Below are 20,754 nucleotides of genomic sequence, written 5' to 3' on the forward strand. Positions count from 1 at the left end.
GAAAGAGGGCGAGAGAATAAAGGCACAGCCACCGTCTGCGCCCCTCCCCCCTTTACAGCTGTCAGGGGTGGGAAAATTCCCACAGAGAAAGACACCAGACAATAGAGATTCGTTCACCTTTGATTATTGCATTATTCCTCCTTAATGCAGTCTTTTGTCTACAAAATTAAAGTGTCTTTCTAGCAGCTCCAAAGTTTTCCTGATTTATGGTTCCTTTATTTCCCTGAATTTATTTAGCCTTTCTCATCTTTTGACATTATGAGCCATTTTTTTTCCTTTTAAATGTCTGTGGGTGATTTAAAAAAAAAAAGAACATAAAGGTAAAATGCAGTATTCAGTGGTTCTACAATGCTTGGGTTATTTAAATATTTCATTTGTCTTCTTCGGAATTTATTATATGAGATATTAATATATTCGGGCTGTAAACAATGGTGGTCAGGAATTTTATCTGAATGCACACACAAGCAAAAATCTCCTGTTGGCAAATATCATTGTAATATTCAGTAATGGAGTAATCTCCGGATTTCATCTTAACAGCCTTACAAGCACTGCTTTGCCAGTGTGATGATCTGATACTATGAGGCTTATGGACTGAAAAGTCCTGTATATCCGATGTGATTTTCATTTAGCAATTGGTCTATTTAACGGAAATATTTTCCCTTTGGTGTCAGATTTTGGGGGAGTGGGTACGCCATGTTGGCTATTTCCTGATGAATGGATGTGTTTTTCCAAATGTGCATTGTGCTTTGGGGTGGGACCTTACCAAGACCCCAGCAGCATAGGTTGGTGAGTCCTGAGTTCTGGTTCCACTTAATGCCAGGGTGGTTTGCCAGAGGGCAAAGGTCAGAGCTAAGGCAAGAACAGCAAAATGATCAACGAGCCAGGGTCAGGCAGGTCCAGGATCCAGGTACATCCAGCAGGGTGGGTAAAGGCCACGAAGGAGGCCAGGAGCAGGCTCTCCATGATAGTGAAGTCTGGTTGACATGGGGAGATGAGTCCCTGGTGGGAGAACAGTGAGGTATGGGGCAGGGGAGGTACAGAACTGGTAGGGCAAGAGTACTATCATCGGAAGGTTCTGATGCCACCCCCGTTTGGACTACTGGACTGTCACATCATATGAGAACGGCAAGCCTAATGGCTTAGACACGCATGGCTCAAAGGGAAACTGACTGGTGAGCATCATAAGTAAGGGTCGTGACAGCCAGGAACTCATGCTGGGAAGCCTTTGGTCCAGATGGAGCAGCCTTTCAGCCTCTTGGCTCTCAAAGCTGAGGGTCAGGCAGGATGCTGAGGGCTCCAAAGTTCTAAGTGGAGACACCTATCAGGAGCCCAGGCAAACCTGAAGTCATGGAGGAGACAGGCTCCCCACAGGCCCACAAGCCTGGGTATGTGGCCTTGGCCTGGCCACCCGTAATGCCGTGTCCTGATACAACCACCTTATGCTTGACCCCCGCAAAATTTCAAAGAGGGTGAAGTCTGTCATCCACTTCTCTCTCCTTACTTCTCTTAATGTCTTACCCATTTTATCACATCTTTACTAGCACACCTCAGTTATTAGGCCACGAGTTCTGGCCCCTGAATCTCAGGGGAATTCCACCTTCAAAAGAACTTTAGGAGAACCTCTTGTTCTCCCCATCCCATGGATCAGACTTGTCTCAACTTTGCCTCAGTCCTCTTTGAAATTCTTGGTTTACTATCTGTGTTAATTTGCTAAGGCTGCCATCATAAAGTATCACAGGCTGGGTGGCTTAAACAACAGAAATTAGTTTTCTCACAGTCCTGGAGGCTGGGAGTCTGAGTCGAAGGCATTGGCAGGGTTGGTTTCATCTTGGCTTGTCGATGGCTGTCTTTTCCTCATACAGTCTTCCCTCTGTGTGTGTCTGTGTCCTGATCTCCTCTTTGTATAAGAACGCCAGTCACATTGGATTAGGGCCCACCCAAATTACTTCATTTAATCTTAATCTTTAAAGTCTCTATCTCCAAATGAAGTTACACTCTGAAGTATTGGAGGTTAGGGCTTCAACATGTGAAGTGTGGGGAGGGGTGGGACACACTTCAGCCCATAACACTGTCCAATAATGTAACCGGTTGATGTGCTGTTCTTCCAGAGGTATTTTTTTTTCCTAACAAGGTGTTCACAGGCTCATAGACTGGACGAGACTTTAGAGGTCATCTGGTTCAATTCTATGAGTCAGAAGATGAAGTTGGTAATGATGGAATGATGGGGGTCACGGACAATGGGACTCGAATGTCGAGTGACCTATTTTTTACACTGATATTTTGGACAAATTATACATGTAGGAGGAGAGTTTTTCTACCCTTGTGTATATTTGTTTCTGCTTAGAGTAGTGCTTCATGTAATATATACAATCACACATATTAAATCACAAGATATCTGATCTTCCCGCATTACTATTAGAATTACTTTTTTAGATAGTTCAGTGTAATGGGCCATGGTAACAATCTTTTTCTGCCTTGTAGGGTTTCCTAGGACCCTTCTGGAAATAGGGCCAATGGAGTGATCATATGATCCAGTCCTGATCAATCAGTATCTTTTTCTGTTGTCAACAATGTTTGATCCAAAGAACAGGCATGTGACCCAAGCAGAACCAGCTAGAGTCCTTCCCTGGGACTGTTGTATGTTCTCAGTTTGTTGCAGCTGCTGGGGTGGGTGCTCTGTATGGGGAATGACGTGCCCACCAGAGAAGCAAGGGAGGAAGATGAGCAGATGGGAGGAGAAAACCCTCAGGAGGCTCTGAGGCCCTGAGGCTCCTCATTCCTGCAGCTCTTCCTTCAATTCTGAGAGCTCTCCTGTGAGCTCTTCAAGCTAGGAGAGCTACTAGGTATTCCCTTCCTTTTTTTAACTTGAGCTAGTTTGTTGGCTTTCTATTACTTCCAACAACAACAAAAACCCTAACTAATCCACTTAACTCAATTTAAACAATGAGCATTATACTCGATCATTATATTCAGTAACTGTTAGTTAACCGTGTTCATCTGGCTCCATAAATCAGAGGTCTAAAGCCATTTGAATGGTTTTATCATTGACTCAGACACCGCGGGGCGGACACTAGAAATTGTTTCTTCAAGACCTGTTGGAGGTTCCTTGGTAATTCAGAATTAGGATTTAGGATTTGGGACATATGGCCTGAGAACATATCAGATGCCTTTTCAATATTTCTGAAGTATTGTGAAAGACAAGCATTCATTAATGACATTTATTTTTGCCAGGTATTCTGCTAAGTGGTGCTAGATCACTAAGTGGTCTGGAATAAGCAGCAGTAACATTTTGGTTAACACACAGGGAACATACATTTCTATAGGAAGAAAATAGTCAAATCCCAATAAACTGAGATCAAATGAGCATTCACATAAATGTGTATAAGATCACAGACGAAAATGTTAACCTGAAATAATTAAAACAAGTATTGGTTAACCCTGGGGGATTAAAAGCAAAAATATAAGTTCATAAGAAGTCTGGTATCAATGGATCTAATATTTCCAGGGAACTCTGAAGGTCTAAAACGTGTAATCATGTAATTTTTCTGAGGTAAGAATTTGAAGTCCACTTGCTAAAGGATGGGCATGCGGCAGGAGATAGCTGAGCTGCAGGGGAACTTGGCCATCTGAACACAACTTCTTCATTCTCTACCTGAAGTCACATGATGACTCTTATCACATTTCACAGTGAAAAGTGGCCCAGAAAAGAAAAGCACCCAGTAGGGCAGGTGGGGGAAGTAGAGGCGTGTAAGACTGATTACTCTTACTCAGAAGATGGCCGTTTGTAAGGACAGAAGCATGTTGGCTTTGGTGGAGACTCTGGTCTGTGAAGCAGTCCATTGTAGGTTCTTTTCAGAAACAAGAGTGAGTGATTCCTCCACCTGCTTGAAGAATGCTCTTACCTGTACCAGAATTACTTATCAACAAAAAGACAAAACTTAAGGAAAAGTTGAGATGACATTGATCTTTGATGTGGTGATAGGCCCACCCCGGACACACACGATTCTCAGCAGCAGTAGGCCTCAAGAGAAATGCATTTTAATTAGCACGTTGAAAGGCTTTACTGCCTTGTTTATAAAGTTATGAAGGATTTGCAGGGGCCACTAAAAATCTTCAGTTATAATTTACTTCACTTTGTGGGAGAAGCAATATCCTTGAGTGGTATTAGCAAATGCGGGATCTTCACGGTATAGACCAGACAGAGAAAATCCTGCACGTTCTTCCCTGCTTCAGGCTACTAAAGCAGCTCTCACAGTATCCGTCCCAGTGGAAAGGAGGAAATCCCCATGGTCCACCAGTTTGAAGGGAGCAGAGCTGGTAAGAGCCATCAGAAAGTGTGGGCTTTTAAAGTGACAGGGGGCCCAAGACCCGTTATTCCACAGCCAACAGGCAGTGAGTCCTGAGAGAGTACTGCTCCGTGGATTCGCTTCAGGTGAAGTTTACAGATGACTGGCCAGTAAACGGAATAGTCTTTTCTCTGAATTTACCACGAAACCTCTGCTTTTGCCGAAGCATTCAGATACCACTGTTGGAGCTAATGCGTCCTCTTCTGGCTTTGTCTTACTCACGGGACAAATACAGTTCCTCCAGCCTCCTAAGGATAGCGTGCCCCTTCCTGACCGTGTGGTCCCCAAACTCCCCCGGTCTCCAGACAGCATGGCAGAGCCCGGCATTTAGATTTGGGTTCTGGCTCCAGAAGGACCTCTTCCCAACCTCACGACCTTGACCAAGATACTTACTCAGTCTGGAACTCTGTTTTCTCATCTACAAAAAAGGGGTAGTACTATCTATCCTGCGTACTCCTTGGGTTGTCGTAAGAATGAAATGAAATTATGTGAAAATCACTTGAAAACGTCAAGAACCATGCAGGTGGCCGCTTTGTCGTTGTGTTCTTCTCAACACAACAATACAGCTTCACCCGTTTTATTTAGTTATTTTTATATCCGTGATTTCTGTGGGAAAATATTTACCCTCTGCTTACTAAAGGGTGGGTTTTCTACCCACAAAGGTTCTTTCGTACTTCCTGCTAGTTGGAAAGATTTTAACTGTTTGTGTTCTCGTTCTATGATAAAACTGCTGGCGGTGATGGTGATGAGGTTAGTGGGCAGAAACCTCCTCGCGTTTGCTGCTCACACAGTGCTCAGAAGAACCAGATAAGATCCCAGCGTCTCATGCTTGCTCTGTAGCCCTGTACCTAGCATGCTCTGTGCATGAATTCCGTCGTTTCGGTCCTCCTATTCCTGCCGGAGGAGGCAGGGCCCAGACCCTGTACCTTGAGCCAAGCCACAAGCACACAAGTGCACAGTGTGGAGACTCAGCTTTGCCTGACTTGATCCCATAAACCTGACTTCTCGATTCCAACCTGTTTCACTCTCCTCGATCCTGGGGAAAGGACAGCAGCACCATTTAGGAAGCACCCCTAACGGGCCAGTCTTAGTGGTAGATGCTTTATACCTATCATTTCATTTAACCCTTACCATAATCTTATGAATTGGGGTTCACTGTCTTCGCTTAACAGAAGAAATGAGGTTCCAGAAGACTGACAGTCTTGCTTGATGTTGTTGGCAATATTTGGACATGGCTCTGACTAAAGCCCAAATCTATTTTCTTTCCCCTACACCAGAGGGGTCCATGCTTCTTGACTAGGAGGACCTCTTCTAAAGATAAACATTTTTCAGGATCCCCCATGTGATATAGTTGTGCCCTTAGTAACCTTTTTAAAGCAAATATATGAAAATGCTACTGCAAATTTAATCACTTTAAACTGAATGCCTGTTTTATTAACTAGCACAATGTCACGTACCTCTGGAAAATGGAAATGCCTACATGCATAACGCATTCCACAGCCTCTAGGCCATGCCTGCTGCACAGTTGGATTTGTGGACCTCTAGTAGTAGCTCCCGGCCTTCCCAGGGGCTGGGGCCGCAGGTGGGGAACTGCTCTGGTTAGTGGTGGCCTTTCTGCAGAGGCCTTCTGGCTGAGACTGTGAGCTGACCCCAATATCAGTTTCCCTACTTCTGAAGGATTGGAATTTTAGCTGGATGTGCAACCACCAATAAAGACTAAATTTCCCAGACTCCTTATGACTAAGTATAGCCACATGTCTGAATTCTGACTACCAGAACATGAGTACCAGTGATGGTGTCAAATTCGGTACACTTAGAGGAAAGGCCATTCTCCTCTTCTTTCGTCCTTCCTGCAAGTTACTTGTGGATGCAGGGATGAACGGTCTTAGACCACAGGGGTGGAGGCCTCACCCTTGTAACTGAGGAGCTACAAGATCGAAGGCTCCAGAGTCAGTATCCCAGGCTGGACTCTTTATGTAAGAACTTCTTTAAGCTGTTGTTATTTTGGTTCATTCTAGGCCTTCTTTTCTTTTTCTTTTTTTTTTTTCTTACAACAGCTGAACTAATCCTTACTAAAATTGCTTTCAACTGTAAGCTGGTGATGAACTCCCAGTTACTCCTCTGAAGATCTTAATTAAAATGCTTCCTTAATTAAAACAGCTTTAATCAAATCTGATAAGAGTATGGACTCTGGGGTTAGAGGATATGGCTTTAACCAGGCCTGCCACATACTAGCCATGTGGCCTGGGGAGATTACGTCACTCACCGCCTCCTTTCTGTCTGTCTCTGCCTAACCGCTGGGTCGTGGCTCTCATTACTCTCATCTGGCTGCCACAATCGCCTCCTAACTGGCCTTGCCCCTTTCCCAATCCAGTACCCAGAATGATCCGTCAAAAACACTAAACAAAAGTATGTCCCTCTGCTGCCTTTTCTTTGGGCTGCTACACACTCAGCTGTACCATGGCAGCCCGGCCTGGGATCAGCTGACTGGCGCCTCCTGTTCCAGCCTCAGGTCCTGCCCTCACGCACCGCATGTCTGCGTCGTGGCCTGCATTTGCCCCATTCCTGGAAGACACAGGTGCTCCCTTGCTGGGCCCATACCCACGGCTCCGTCTGCCCACAGCTGTTGGCGTGATTGGCTCCTTCCTTTCCTTCAGCTTAAAGAGTCACGTCCTCAGAGAGGTCTTCGCTGACCCGCCCTAACTGAAGGAGGCTCTCCAGCCCTCCTCCCGGCTTTTGCCATCACTGCTCTCTCTTTTCTTCCTAACACTTATCACAGGGTGGACTGATTTGTCTGTTTATTGTTTATTAACTGTCTCCTCTTCTAGAAAGTAAGCTTCATATGAAATATCTTTTCATTGAACAAATGAATGAACGAACCTCAGTTTTCCCATCTGTAAAACGGTTCCTCTCCCATCAGTGTCCGTCAAGATGTATGAAGGAATGTAGTCTGTTGTGCAGAGCCCCATGCCGGGCACAGAATAAGCATGTCATCTATAATAGTCACCATCCTCATCCTGCCCGTGTAAGAGCCATTTCACCACCTCCCATTTGTGGGCCTTGCTCTCTCTTGAACCCCAGTATTTCTCCATTTCTTTCCCTCTCATTTTCCCCATCTTATGTTTTGAATATACTTGATCATTTCCTATGCTTGGTTCATACGCTTCATCCTCAATCCAGTGCTCAGCATCCCTTTCCCTCCCACATGCCCCCTCCACCCTCCCACAGGGAGCTCCCAGGTGTCTCAGAAGCTTCATCTGGCTGTCCCCATGGGCCACACTGTCTCTGGTGTTGGTTTCATGGAGCCCTAGTACCACACACCCTGGCTTGCTGTCTCACCCTCAGAGCCAAGAGTAGGGGATTAATGTGGTTCCTCAGCCCGTGGTTGAGACTAGAGACTTGGGGACTCTTCTCCATTCAGTGTCCGTGGACCACACATCCCCCTCCCAGCACAGCCCTGCACTCACTGTGCAGCATCGCTAGAGGTGCGTGGTTCCCTGAGAATCTGCGGTGGGGCTGGTCCGCTCCAACTTTAGCAGGTTTGCTTCATAGCCTCTTTCCAGGTGCACCATAGAGAAGCCAGTGCCTGGTGCTGTCTATCGGGGAATATTAATTGAAGAGAGAAAAATCCTCTTTTCCTTCTGTTTCTCATCAAGTTGGCAATTAAGTGCTGGTGTTCATATATTTGAACTGCCAAATTAATATCTGAACTTCGTTGTGCTGACCCTTTTAAGTTGGTCTTTTAAAATAAGTCACCAGTTTTGAAGGACTATCCTTTTTTTAGCCCACGTACAAGGAATCTATCATCTGCAAATAATTAGACAGTGGGAATTATATTGTATTGCTAATGAGCAGATGTGCATACTTATAGTGGAGGAACAGCTGCACACATACAAAATGCAAAAAAGTCCCAAACCCAGCATTATGAATTCTGAAAGAGATTTCATTCTTTTAAGAATTTCAGAAACAGGAAAAAAAGAAACAAAGAATTTAACTGATATTTTTCTTTATTAATTGTTCTTTCAGTCATACTTTTCCTTGCATAACATTATCATATATGTACACAGTATCTTTGCTATTTGCAAATGTGCTATTTGCACTTTCAAATCCCTCTCTCATATAATACTATGGAGCTTATATTTAACATTTTTCCTCTGCCTTTCTAGTGCTTTAAGGGTTTGGTGCCTCCAGACTCAATGACAGACTCCTACTGGGTATTTACTCTGGGCTGGGCATGATGCTAAGTTCTTATGTGTATGTGATCCCATTTGATCCTTGAAGTAACCCGTGAGTAGGTGGTCTTAAACCCATTTTACAGATGAACAGACAGGCCCAGAGAGGTGAAGTGATTTTCCATGAGCCAGTTAGTGCTTTATTGTCAGAGCTGGGATTTGGACCTAAAAGTTCAATTTCAAACCTTGTGTTATCTCCATTGTATGGTACGTCATCCTACATTGTTATAGGATGCTATCAGCCAACAGAAAACACAACCACACCGTAACTGGAAACAGCAGCACATTATCCAATGAAGAGTATCTGTCCTAACAAGCTCCTTGTAATACATATTACAATTTTATAACCTGTTAAGGATTTTCAAGATTAAGAAGTTCAAATAGGCTTTTTTTAGGCTATAAATCAAAATTTATTTGTAATGGATAGTGTGGTGGCAGAGGTTAGGAATGCTAATATCTTTTGGCAGCCTATACCAAGGGCAGGTATCCAAGAATTTCTTTTGAAAGATGTGATTAGGGTCAGTAAGTTCAAACAGGCTTTTGAGAACTTTTAGCCAAGAAGAATTCCACATATTTGAGATAGGAGAGTTTAGATCATTTAAACTTTGCTGATCAATTCCTGAAATAATATAAAATCAATAAGGAGAAATGAAGTCAGAAGAATTACATTACGTCACATAAAAGAGTATTAAATTAGATAAGAGAAAAAAATCAGAGCTGATAACATTGGCAGGAACTAGAATTTCCAGGTTCTTAAATGGCAGGCTAGGCTATTCAGATCACCTTCTCATCAAAAGCAACTCAAAATGTTGGATAAGACATGAAAACATATTAAAAGCATCACATCAAAATGCCGACAAAAAAAATTAGGAATTACCATGTAAAATTGAAGGGAACAGGGCTTCCCTGGTGGCGCAGTGGTTGAGAGTCCGCCTGCCGATGCAGGGGACACGGGTTCATGCCCCGGTCTGGGAAGATCCCACATGCGGCGGAGCGGCTGGGCCCATGGGCCGCTGAGCCTGCACGTCCGGAGCCTGTGCTCCGCAACGGGAGAGGCCACAACAGTGAGAGGCCCGCGTACCGCAAAAACAAAAACAAACAAACAAAACAATTGAAGGGAACACAGGAATCCAGACTGGTAAGCAGGGGACTAAAACACCTTTGCTCTAGGGAATTTGCCAGTTCCAGAAGAGTTGAGTCTTAAGGACCTTATTAAGGGTATAGAGACTGTGACCAATGCAATTAAAGCACTTGATCTAATGGACATATATAAAACACTGTACCCTACACCTTCTTAATCACACATGGAAATGTACTAAGCCATAGAGTCTCAATATGTTGTAGAGGGACTAAAATCATAGAGATTATGTTTCTCTTATCATAATGTGATTATGCTGGAAATCAATAGCAAAAAGATATGTAGAAAATCCTTTTATGTTAGAATAGAAGAAATTTTATGATTATCTATGGATCAAAGATAAGCCATAATGGAAATCAGAAAATATTATGAACTGACTGGTAATTAAAATACTACACTTCAAAACTTATAGGGCATGGCTAAAGCCATTCTTAGAAGGAAATACAGAGCCTTAAATTCTTACCTTAGAGGTGGTGAAAGACAGAGCTCAGCATCCATCTCAAGAACTTAGAAAGTCGGCAACAACATAAACCAAACAATGAAGAAGAAAGAAATAAGAACAGAAGTAAATGGAATAGGAAATAGAACAGTAGTAGAGAGGATAAAGGAAGCCAGAAATTGATATTTCAAAATGGCTAATAAAATTGATAAAACATTGGTTAGTTGATCAAGGCAAAAATGAGGTCACAAATACCCATTATTGGGAAGAAAAAATGGGATATCACTGCAGATAGGCAACTTTACGTCAATACATTTGAAAAGTTAGATAATTAGATAAGACAGAGTCCTTAAAAATATAACAAAACTGGAAATTCCCTGGCAGTCCAAAGCACCGGGTAGGACTCGGTGCTTTCACTGCCGTGGCCTGTGTTCAATTCCTGGTTGGGGAACTAAGATCCTGCAAGCTGTGTGGCATGGCCAAAAACGAAACAAAACTGAATAGACCTATAATAATTAAGGAATTGAATCAGTATTTTAAAAGCATCTCATAAAAATAACTCAGCTGCAGTTTTTTTGTTGTGTTATTTTTGTGGATCTTTAAAGCTGATTCTCATGTTTATTTAGAAAGGCAAAAGTTTAAGAAAAGCAGAGACTCTCTTGGATAAGAACAAGAGGATGGGAGGATTTGTTCTTCCGGATATCAAGATTTATTATAAAGCACATACTACCCAAAGCAATCTACAGATTAAATGCAATCCCTATCAAAATACCTATGATATTTTTCACAGATCTAGAACAAATAACCTTAAAATTTATATGGAAGCACAAAAGACCCCAAATTGCCAGAGCAAACAATCTGGAGAAAAAAGAACAAACCTGGAGGTATCGTGGTCCCTGACTTCAGACTATAACACAAAACTACAGGAATCAAAGCAGCATGGTGCTGGCACAAAAATAGACACATGGATAAATGGAACAGGATAGAGAGCCCAGAATAAACCCACGCACCTATGGTCAATTAAGCTGTGACAAAGGAGGCAAGAATGTAGAATGGAGAAAAGACAGTCTTCAGTAAGTGGTGCTGGGAACACTGGATAGCTACATGTAGAACAATGAGATTAGAACACTCCCTAACACCACATACAAAAATAAACTCAAAATGGATTAAAGACCTAAATGTAAGACCTGAAACCATATAACTCCTAGAAGAGAGCATAGGCAGAACACTCTTTGACATAAATTGTAGCGATTTTTTTTTGATCTGTCTCCTAAGGCAAAAGAAATAAAAGCAAAAATAAACAAATGGAACCTAATTAAACTTAAAAGCTTTTACACAGTAGAGGAAACCATTGACAGAATGAAAAGACAACCTACTGAATGGGAGAAGATATTTGCAAATGATGTAACTGATAAGGGGTTAATAGCTAAAATATATAAACAGCTCATACAACTCAATATTGATAAACAAACAATCCAATTAAAAAATAAGCAGAAGACCTGAATAGACATTTTTCCAAAGAAGGTAGACAGGTAGCTAACAGGCACATGAAAGATACACAACATTGCTAATTGTTAGAGAAATGCAAATCAAAACTGCAGTGAGGTGCCACCTCACACCTGTCAGAATGACTGACATCAAAAAGTCTACACATAAATGTTGGCTAGGATGTGGAGAAAAGGGAGCCCTTGTACACTGTTGGTGGGAATGTAAATTGGTGTAGCCACTATGGAAAACAGTATGGAAGTTCCTCAAAAAACTAAAAATAGAACTACCATATGATCCAGCAGTTCCACTCTTATATGTGTATCTGACAAAAATGAAAACACTAACTCAAAAAGATACATGCACCCCAGTGTTCATAGCAGCACTATTTACAATAGCTAAGATACAGAAGCAACCCAAGTGTCCATCAACGGATGAATGGATAGAGAAGTTGTGGTGTGTTTGTGTGTGTGTGTATATATATATATATATATATATATACACACACACACACACACAATGGAATATTACTCAGCCATAAAAATGATATTCTTCCATTTGCAACAATATGGATGGACCTAGAGGGTATTTTATGCTTAGTGAAATAAGTCAGACAGAGAAAGACAAATACTTCATGTTTTCACCTATGTGTGGAATCTAAAAAATAACACAAACAAATGTATATAACAAAACAAAAACAGACTCTCAGATATAGAGAACAAACTAGTGCTTACCAGTGGGGAGGGGGGAGGAGGGGGGCAAGATAGGGGTATGGGATTGAGAGTATAAACTATTATGTATAAAATAAATAAGCAACAAGGATATATTGTACAACACAGGGCAATATAGTAATTATTTTGTAATTTTATTTTTTTTAACTTTGGAAAGTTGATATTTCATTTTAAAAAATGTTTTATTAAAGTATAGTTGATTTACAAAGTTGTGTTAGTTTCAGGTGTACAGCAAAGTGATTCAGTTATACATATACATATATCCACTCTTTTTAAGATTCTTTTCCCTATAGGTCACTACAGAGAATTGAGTAGAGTTCCCTGAGCTATACAGTAGGTCCTTATTAGTTACATATTTTATATATAGTAGTTTAAATGAAGTATAGTCTATAAAAAATATTGAATCACTATGCTGTACACCTGAAATTAATATAATATTATAAATCAACTATTATTCAATAAAAATAAGTTTAAAAAGAAAATCTAAAATATTGTAAGAAGAGTGAAAAAAAAGTAAATTCCAAGTAGATTACAGACCTAAATGTGAAAACAAAACTACAAAACTTCAAGTAGATAATATCATTATGATCTTGGGTTTGAGAAGCATTTCTTAAACAAGATACATAAAGCACTAACCATAAGGGAAACTATTTGATAAATTTAACTATATTAAAATCACAACTTTGGTTCATCAAAAAAATCATAAAGAAAATGTAAGGATAGGAAGATTATATTTGCCAAAGTATTAATATCCAAGATATATCAAAAGTAGATTTTAAAATTATCTCCAGTAGATTTAAAAAATGCAGACCACTGAATAGAAAAATGGACAAAGGACTTATAATGGTGAGGAAACATGAAATGATAATCTGTGCCATTATTAATCAAGGAAATGCAAATTAAGATCAAGTGAGATTTCATTACACACCTAGCATACCGACAAAAAGTGAAAAGTCTGACATTAACAGACTTTAATGAATTGGCAAACATTTAGAGCTCTGACAACTCTCATGAATTGATATGGGTTTATAAATTAATACACCTACTCTGGGAAATGGTTCAACATCTAGTTAAGTTGAGGACATGCAAAGCCAACAAGCCAACAATTTTATTTCTAGGTATGTACTCAAGAGAAATTTATACATATATAACAGAATGCAGGTCAAAAATGTACTTAGCAGCCCCAAGCTGGTAATGTTCATCAGCAGTAGAATGGATAAATCAGTTATGATCTATTCATACAAAGGGATATTACAAAGCAATGAAAATGAAGAAAATAGAAGAACCTCATGAACATAACAGTAAGTGAAAGATTAAAACCACAGAATAGGGCTTCCCTGGTGGCGCAGTGGTTGAGAGTCCGCCTGCCGATGCAGGGGACACGGGTTCGTGCCCCGGTCTGGGAAGATCCCACATGCCGCGGAGCGGCTGGGCCCGTGAGCCATGGCCGCTGAGCCTGCGCGTCTGGAGCCTGTGCTCCACAACGGGAGAGGCCACAATAGTGAGAGGCCCGCGTACCACAAAAAACAAACAAACAACCAAAAAAAAACACAACAGAATAACTTCATTGATGTAAATTTCAAAAAAGAAATAGGTGATTACTGTTACAAAAATCAGGTGTGGGTACTACTGGAGAGAGGGAAGGTATTGTCATCAGTAGGGACACATGGAGGGCCTCCAAGGGTGCTGACAATTCTCTGTTTCTTGATATGAGTGGTGGTTATATGAGCATTCACTTTATAATAAGTATAATAATATTACATATTGCAACATTATATATAGTATGATAGCATTAATGTAAATACTTTAATAAACTGCATTTATGTTTTATGAACTTTTGTACATTTATGTATCTTTCTGTAATCAGATCTAGAAATTACAAAGGTTAATATATTGATTGCTGTTCCTGGTAATAATATGAGCAATGCCCATGATGAAAGAATAACTTTGTGAATGTGTGTGCATATGCGTGCTTGGTACTGATTCAAATGTAAACATCTTATAAATCTCATTTACATGCATAATGTTCTGTAGGGGAGTACTTTGGCTGACTCATTGCTACAAAACTTTAAGATTTGGATAGGAAATAGTGACATAGAAATTTTAATATTTTGAAAGTTTTCATACATTTTGATGATAATTTGAACATTTCAAGACTCATTATTTGGTCAAACTTGGGAGTTTGTAGCATAAGTGGATATGGAGTCCCAGATATTCTAAGAAAGATATAATAATTTAAAATATTTCCTTTGGCTGGCCAGAAATAGAATTTCTCTTTCATAAAAGTAAAAACTATACTAAGATAAATTTATTTTGCCTTTTAGGAAGACATCACCATATCTTTTCAAAATAATTTATCTATGATTATAGAAGTAATGTTTTTTCATTACTGAAACTCAGACCCTTCCTTATAGGTACAGCGTGAATATTTGACACCTTTGTTATATAGCAATTTTCTTTTATCTCTTTTGAGATGCATTGCATTAAAAAATAGAAACAGTATTGTAGAAATGGTAGGGAACACAGAATACTTTCTTTCAGAAGAGAGCCATGTAATATCTTTCATAGTTCACTATTTTCTACTTCAGTTTTTTTGCTTAAGTGATATATAATTTACAAATTGAGATAGTAGTGGATAAGAGCACGGCTTTGCAGTTAGCACTGCAGTTAGCGCTTTGCAGATCCAGCACTGGCCCTGGGCAGGTGCTCAACCTTTCTCTGAGTGTTATTCAGTGTTTTAACTTCAAAATGAGATGTCATTTAAAATGGACAGAATTAATTTTCAGTCAGGTAATGTGAGATTATTCCATATTAATAAGACTTGTCTCAAACACCTGAGCTAAAGTCCGGGTGTGCCAGGGGGAAGGGTCCCATGGGTGATGATAAGAGGTGCCAGCTGTTGCTTTGAGGGATGCAGGTTCATCTACCTGTTGGAGGACTTCAGAACCCTGTGATGTTTTGCCCCCGTGGAGGCCCTGTTCTCCAGCAGGAGGCAGGAGGTCATCCTTGAAGCAGCACTCCACCAGTGCCACTCATCTGTGGTGGTCTTCCTGTGCCATCTCTGGGGAGGTGGGGTCAGTTTAAGAAGCAAGGAGTAGAGGTGCTGACTCTGTTCATGTATTTGGAATGTTTGAAGTTCTTTTTTTCTTGCTTTTAAAAACATTTTATTTTATTGATGTATAGTTGATTTACAGTGCTGTGTTAGTTCCTGGTGTACAGCAAAGTGATTGTTATACATATATATAATAGATTGCATCTGCTAATCCCAAACTCCCAATCCATCCTTCCCCCATGGCCCCTTGGCAACCACCAGTCTGTTCTCTATGTCTGTGAGTCTGTTTCTGTTTCGTAAATAAGTTCATTTGTGTCATATTTTAGATTCCACATATAAGTGACATCATACGGTATTTGTCTTTCTCTTTCTGACTTACTTCACTTAGTATGATAATCTCTAGGTCCATCCGTGTTGCTGTAAATGGCGTTATTTCATTCTTTCTCTTTGGCTGAGTAGTATTCCGTTGTACATATGTACTACACTTTCTTTATCCATGGAGTGTTTGAAGTTCTGAGTCATTCATTGGTTGTTTCATTATTCATTGAGAGAAATTTTGAAGAAGCAATTAGGAATGTTCAAAATCTAGTAAACAGAGTTATAGCAGCTAAGCCTCTGCTTATGCTAATCTCACAAAGTGAATTAAATACGGTGGAGACGTACCATCCTGAGTGTGACATTTTAGCATGTAGGCCAGTGGTCTTTCTCTGAGAATGGTGGCCCTTGGGCATGTGTAAACCAGATGCTGACCACAAGAACTTTGATCTCATTAAGACATCATTATAGCAATTTAATAAACTCGTCTAATAATACTTTAATAAACATATCTAATAAGAGTTCATCTAGGAACCTAAACAACTAAAGTGATGGAATGTAAGAAACAACATAGCCCTGGAGGTGGGCAGTAAGGTGGCTTGAATGAGAGCAAAACTAGATGAATAGCTTGAAGCCTTAGGTTAGTTTCCCTAGATGCAGAGCATGAGACAGGGATTTAGTACATGTGATTTATTGAGGAAAAAGAAAAGAACCTGTAAGGGAGTGAGGACAGCAGATTAGGGAAGGGGAAGAAGCTGAGCAAGGGTGTGGCCTCAGGTAGCCTGACCTTGGCCTGCTCCACAGTGGAGCCAGGAGAGGGGAATTATGGAGGTGTGGTCATATGACTTGTTTCACTCAATGAGATATGAGTGAAAGTATGGCTTGGAACTTCTGGGAAGTCTCTTTAAAGATAGAGGAAGTGGGAAGAAGTGTCCTTCTATTTTTCCTTTTTCTAATCTACAACTTGGACGTGACAGTTGTAGCACCAGAAGGCATCTTATGTCCTTGAGAATGAGAGCCATCTGCTAAGGATAGTTGTGTAGAAAGAAGAAATCTGAGTCCCTGGTGACCATGTGCCACCCGACCACCACTAGATCACCTAACTCAGTACCTTTCACTTAAAGTGAAAAAGAAATATAATTCTGTCTTGTTTAAGCCACTGTTACCTTTGTTCTCTGTTAAACTGATTGCAGTGCCTAAGTGGTATGGTGAGATGGGGCTGTACCAATTTTTGAGAGATACGAGACTTTCTGAGAGATATGGTAAGATATTCTAGTCACCAGGAAACATGTGATAACAACTTTAATGCTTCTTGTTTTCCTACCAAGCTATTAAATAAGAAGGAAAAAATGTGCTTTTCTTGCCTTCTCCATAAAATTGAGAACTTTCTCTCTTTCAAACTATATGCATGTTGATTTTAATTTGTGCTTATGTTCTTCTCTTCTTTGTGGACTTGCAATGTGTAGCTTAAAATGCTACTTTACCAAAAAAGGAAAAAGAAGGTATTGTGTTCTCTAATGCAAATCTCTTAAATTCGGGAGTAAAAAGTGAAACCAAACCGGTAACCACTGAAATAAGCAGATGCAAATGAAAATATGAATACCAAAGACCTCTGATTTAAGCATTTAAGGAAGGAAGGCACTGTGAACACTGTTGGATCAGAATGATCGAGAAGAATGAAGATAAAAGGGTAAAAAAATAGATGAAATTATTTTTTTTGATTAATCATGGTGATTTAAAAAATTTTTGTCACCATCCAGATGCTGTTCATATAAATTTTTAATCTGAATTATTTTACGGAAATAAATTTACAGAGTCCATTTGTTAACAGAATAGAGCAAACAAAAAATACACCCCAAACCTGCACAAAAACCTTAAGGGAATTTTTTCAGTCTGTCTGTCTGTGTCCCCATACCCATTATTTTAACTATAAATGTTTTTTTTTTAAATTAGGGTGAGAAGATATTTGGAAAATATTTAGCTCAAAGACTTCTGTTTATGATCAAGAAGGAGTAATAGGGACTGGATTTACTCTCCCACTTGAAATAACTAAAAAAATCAGACAAAACAATGAAACAATGGTTCTCACACAGTAGACATAAGAAAAACAAATAAAGAAGTCCTACAAATGCCCTACCTTATTTCCTGGAGAAAGTTTCTAGGCTGCAAAGCAAGGAGGAGGAACCCAGGCCAAGTCTCACAGTCTCCATGGGTTCAGGAGATGGCACTGAGAGTCCAGGGATGCTGAGGAAGGTGGAATTCACAGAACAGAATAAGGGAGGAGAGAAACACTCAGAGAGTGGAAATTCCGGGGATCTGTAAAGGGTTCTCTTAAGTAATTGTCTGAGTACTGACCAGCATATGTGTGATTAAACAACCTGAGGCCAGAAAAAGAATCACCTTGAAGAATTAGAGGGAACAATTCCCAGAGCTCACACAGGGTTGGGAATACTGCCCATTCTCATTACCTAGAATGGAAAATATAAAAACTCATTGAACATCAGGTAGAGTACTTCTGAAGGCTTTACCTCATTAGTGGGGCAATTAATGTAGATTAAAAGTTTTTCTGGTCCAAAGTAACAATGCTTGAAAGCAAGAATCAAAAGGATATGTTATTTTTGCAAAGTAGCTTAATCTCTCAGAACAAAGTATATGAATACACAGGTAGGAATAACAAAATATCCAGCACCCAGCAAGATACAATTCACAGTCTCTGGCATCCAACAACATGCAGATGAGCAAGAAAATGCTATCTTTAATGAGAAAAATCGATTGAAAATGATATAAACTTGATGCAGATAATGACACTAGCACAGGTTTTAAAGCCATTAAAACTGTATTCAGTATGTTTAAGAAGCTAGAGGGAAGGTTGAACATGTGAAGTAGAAAGACAAAAAATATAAAAAAGACCCAATCCATCTTCAAGAGATGAGTACTACAATGCCTGAGATTTAAAAATTGAATAATGTCAGAAAAAATCCAAATTTGATAAAGACTATAAAACCACTGCTCCACGAAGCTAAATGAACACCAAACACAAGAAACGTGAAGAAAAACATCACAACACATCATAATCAAATCAGTAAGATAAGTGATAAACAGAAAATTTTAAAAGCAGCCACAGGAAAGAAAAGATAATTTCATACAGGAGAACAAAGATACGAAGATGGCAGATTTCTCATCAGCAGCAATGCCAGCTAGGAGACAGTGGAGCAATATCTTTACTGAAAGAAAAAGAATTGTCATACTAGAATTCTTTGCCTGGTGAATACACCTTTCAAAAAGAAAGCAAAAATATTTTTTCAGATGTACAAAAGCTGGATGAATTCATCACCAGCTAGAAGGAAATGTTAAAGGAAGTCCTTCAAACAGAAAGAAAGAAAATGATGCCATCAGGAAATCTGGATCTCCACAAGGAATAAAGAGTACTAGAAATGTTAACTACATGTTAACTAAATATAAAGATTTTTAAAGATTTAAATATCTTTAAAAGATAAACCACTGCTTAAAGCAAAAATAATAAGTGTATTTTGAGGGTTATAAGATATGTAGAAGTAAAATGTTAGGCAAAAATAGCACAAAGTCAAAATATGGATCAATGGAACAGGATAGAAAGCCCAGAGATAATTTATCCATGCAGCTATGGTCACCTAATCTATGACAAAGGAGGCCAGAATATACCTGGCCAGAATGGAGCAAAGACAGCCTCTTCAATAAATGATGCTGGGAAAACTGGACAGCTACATGTAAAAGAAGGAAATTAGAACACTCCCTAACACCATATACAAAAATAAACTCAAAATGGATTAAAGACCTAAATGTAAGGTGAGACAGTATAAAACTCTTAGAGAAAAACGTAGGCAGAACACTCATTGACATAAATCGCTGCAAGATCTTTTTTGACCCACCTCCTAGAGTAATGAGAATAAAAACAAAAGTAAATATATGGGACCTAATTAAACTTAAAAGCTTTTGCACAGCAAAGGAAACCATAAACAAGATGAAAAGATGACCCTCAGAATGGGAGAAAATATTTGCAAATGAAGCAACTGATAAAGGATTAATCTCCAAAATATACAAACAGCTCATGCAGCTCAATATCAAAAAAACAAACAACCCAATCCAAAAATGGGCAGAAGACCTAAATAGACATTTCTCCAAAGAAAACATACAGATGGCCAACAAACACATGAAAAGATGCTCAACATCACTAATCATTAGAGAAATGCAAATCAAAACTACACTGAGATATCACCTCACACCAGTCAGAATGGCCATCATCACAAAATCTACAAAAAATAAATGCTGGAGAGGGAGTGGAGGAAAGGGAACCCTCTCGCACTGTTGGTGGGAATGTAAATTGATACGGCCACTATGGAGAACAGTATGGAGGTTCCTTAAAAAACTAAAAGTAGAACTACCATGTGACCTAGCAATCCCACTGCTGGGCATACACCCAGAGAAAACCATAATTCAAAAAGACACATGCACCCCAGTGTTCACTGCAGCACTATTTACCATAGCCAGGACATGGAAACAACCTAAATGTCCATCAGCAGAGGAATGGATAAAAAAGATGTGGTACATATATAAAACAGAATATTACTCAGCCATAAAAAGTAACAAAATTGGGTCATTTGTAAAGATGTGGATGGACCTAGAGACTGTCATACAGAATGAAGTAAGTCAGAAAGAGAAAAACAAATATCATATATTAATGTATATATGTGGAATCTGAAAAAACTGGTATAGACAATCTTGTTTACAAAGCAGAAATAGAGACACTGAGGTAGAGAACTAACATATGGATACCGAGGGGGAAGGGAGATGGGATGAATTGGGAGATTGGGATTGACATATATACACTATTGATACTATGTGTAAAATAGATAACTAATGAGAACCTACTGTATAGCCCAGGGAACTATACTCAGTGCTCTGTGGTGACCTAAATGGGAAGGAAATCCAAAAAAGAGGGGATCTATGTATACGTATAGCTGATTCACTTTGCTGTAC

The 20,754-nt window shown here is 39.7% G+C and overlaps 1 protein-coding gene across 3 annotated transcripts in view; it reads left to right on the plus strand.

Moving 5' to 3' along the window:
- MSRA (methionine sulfoxide reductase A) overlaps positions 1 to 20,754 on the plus strand; it is a 367,438-nt gene that overhangs the window by 242,651 nt on the left and 104,033 nt on the right. The window lies entirely within an intron of this gene.

This window comes from Grampus griseus (genome assembly GCF_964374135.1).
Source record: "Grampus griseus genome assembly, chromosome: 6".
In the NCBI taxonomy this organism is placed as follows: Eukaryota; Metazoa; Chordata; class Mammalia; order Artiodactyla; family Delphinidae; genus Grampus; species Grampus griseus.